We start from the raw sequence: 2,671 nt of genomic DNA, 5'->3' as shown, positions 1-2,671 counted from the left end.
AGAAAGCTGTTTCCTGCATGTTATGTAACAACTGTTCATGACGGTCGACCTGATGCTTTAAAACACGGCCCTCGTCAGTAATGACAGCTTGATAAGAATGGTGGAAGCTGTTGTCCTTCCTCAGTCGCACAGAGAGAGACTATTGATTTCATGATTAGGCTGTCTGTCTCGACTTCTTATTAAGCCTGTCGATGGCATTGACCGTACGTCAGTATCGAGCGACCGCTGAACGTTTTCTAAATGACAGGTAAACAGACTGTCATAGCTCACAGCTCTCCTCCGTGAACAAGTAGGTCGTGTACTCCCAAATATAGTTTCGGCATCATGTGCATCCTGAACTTCTTTTCTTATTCTTATCTCATCAGACGTTTTAAAACTTTTTATTTTTCTCCCGTGGACTGCTGCATCACTTCTCAGTACAGGTAACCCCCTAGTGGCATTTGTATAACATTACTTCACTGTCTGATACTGAGTTGAGACGCTTTATTATTGTCAAGAAAATGGCTGTATTCTGTTGGGATGGATGGATGAACGGAGACGTGCTACAGAGGGAGAGTGAGGGATGAAAGAGACAAACGCAGAGCAGGGACTAATGACGAATGGTCCTTTTTCTCCTGCTGTGATATAAAAGCTGTTTTTCTTTTCCTTTTTTTCTAAAAAAAAAAACCATTTAAACTCTGGGTGTGTTTATTGCTTAGCCTCTCTGGGCCATATTCACACAGCCTCTGTAGATCCAAAACCCATTTCCACTTTTCTATCTCCCACTTTCTCCTGCTCACACACACACACACACACACACACACACACGCACACACACACACACACACACACACACACACACACACACACACACACACACACACACACACACACACACACACACACACACACACACACACACACATATTCATGCGACCACATCAGAAAATCAGAGATGCTTCGGTCACCACACACTCTGCAGGGGAGCCTATATATAGCCTGATATTTTAACATACAGACAAACATGACTTCTTTGGCTCTGTTCTCTGCACAGCGCTTCAGTTCGCGGTTAGCTGCGTGTTCATGTCGACTGTGGACACGGACATAATAAAACTGCAGCTGAGCTCATGTGTGGTTGTGTGAATCTGGTCCACAAGTATTTATCCATATTTATTGATGTGTGTTCTTATGAATTCCAGTCCTGTCACTGTATTATATTCTTTACAAGACAAATGATCATTAAAGAAATCCTTGTTTGGATCTGTTACCTGCTTGGTTGGTGTGGTTATTTGTATTTAGGTGATTTAGTTTAGTTAAAGACAGAATCTTAGTATCCCTTCTGGAAACAGGAGGAAACAGCTACCATGGGAGTATAGTGAGTTCGCCGCGTCATTCTGTTTCCAGTCTTTGAGCTAAGCTAAGCTAACTGTCGGCTGGCTGTAGCTTCATGAGACACAAGAAGGGTGTCCGTCTGTCTCATGAGATTCTTGGCAATTAAGTGAATTTTCTAAAATGTCAGACTATCCTTTAATAAAAGTTTAATACTGGAATGGGTTGATGTTTTACATGTGTACAGCACTATTTAAAAAATCAAACTTAACTTTTCTTGACAGGCAGAGAGGTAAGAAGCTGAATATTTGTGAACATAAAACATATGCAGCCGTTCTTAAAAAACGTTTTAAGTCAACACACTGATCAAAGTTCAAATCCTGGGGCACCTGTAAGGCGAAAAATTATTAAAGTCTGAAAAAAATGCACTCATCTAGCCAAGAACAGTATCCTCAGTTCTACCCATCAGTTTCTGTATAAGTTTGGTCCTCATTCAATGTTTTTCTCTGTCTGCTGTTAAAGTGTGTCCTCTTTTGCTGTCATCATGTTCCTTTTTCTGATTCTGTTTTGCTCTGAGCTCCTGATATTTTTCACCGGAGAACAATCTGCGTCTTTCTGACCTTCACATGTGTTTTGGAGATCCATTTCCAAATCTCTCTTGGAAAAGGCAAAATATTTTCCCCACTGCTGATATATGATTAAAACGAATACAATTTTGCTGCCATTTGTTCATGTTCTAACTCAGTTGTAGTTGAAGCAACAGAGTCGGTTGCCAAGGGCAAATCCCGCGGCACAAGTGAAAAAGCGTGGGAGGCAGAGAGGGAGAAGAAGGAGGAGACAGACAAGTGAGAGGGATCAAAGGTAAGAGAAAGGAGGGAAAAAAAGGGAAGGAGACGACGGAATGAGAGCGATTTTGTTTAGGCAGCAAACAGTTTGTGAATAAGTCTACTGTTGTACCGTCTAACCTAAGAGACCCTCAGTTCACCTAAACTTCCTCTGATGAGTCCTCTCTTATCAATGGAGAGTTTCCTTGCCTCACAGCACTGTAAAAATACATCCCCCCTCTCTCTCGCTCCCTCATTCCTCTCACTTCCTTTGATATTTGACTCAGTCATTTCATTATTATTCCGAAACACTGGAAGAACCCTTCTCTGCCAGGTTCTGTTTTTCGTCGACAATCAATCACACTGCATATAGCATCTCTTTTACATCCCCTTCCTCTGTTCTGGCTGGCTGGCTGACTGATGTTTTTCTCTCAGCTCAGTGAGTTCCAAGGACAGCGCTCATTACGGCTGCTTACCGGGGAGTCTCTCTTAAATTCGCAGCTGAAAATGACCTTCGGCTCTCCTCTGTTGCCGTGCAG

At 42.4% G+C, this 2,671-nt stretch overlaps 1 long non-coding RNA gene across 1 annotated transcript; it reads right to left on the bottom strand.

The window, feature by feature from the left end:
- Positions 1-659: 659 nt before the first annotated feature.
- LOC138618836 (uncharacterized) lies at positions 660-1,219 on the bottom strand. The gene is made up of 2 exons (XR_011310760.1): positions 856-1,219; positions 660-771 (listed from the first exon to the last, which is right to left on the bottom strand). It is a non-coding gene; the product is annotated as an uncharacterized lncRNA (long non-coding RNA).
- Positions 1,220-2,671: the final 1,452 nt, after the last annotated feature.

This window comes from Brachyistius frenatus, unplaced genomic scaffold, assembly GCF_029030835.1.
Source record: "Brachyistius frenatus isolate BFR_SWC_R1_liver_20210118 unplaced genomic scaffold, ASM2903083v1 Contig_18, whole genome shotgun sequence".
NCBI classification, from domain to species: Eukaryota; Metazoa; Chordata; class Actinopteri; family Embiotocidae; genus Brachyistius; species Brachyistius frenatus.
This window is presented reverse-complemented; position numbering and strand designations above follow the sequence as displayed.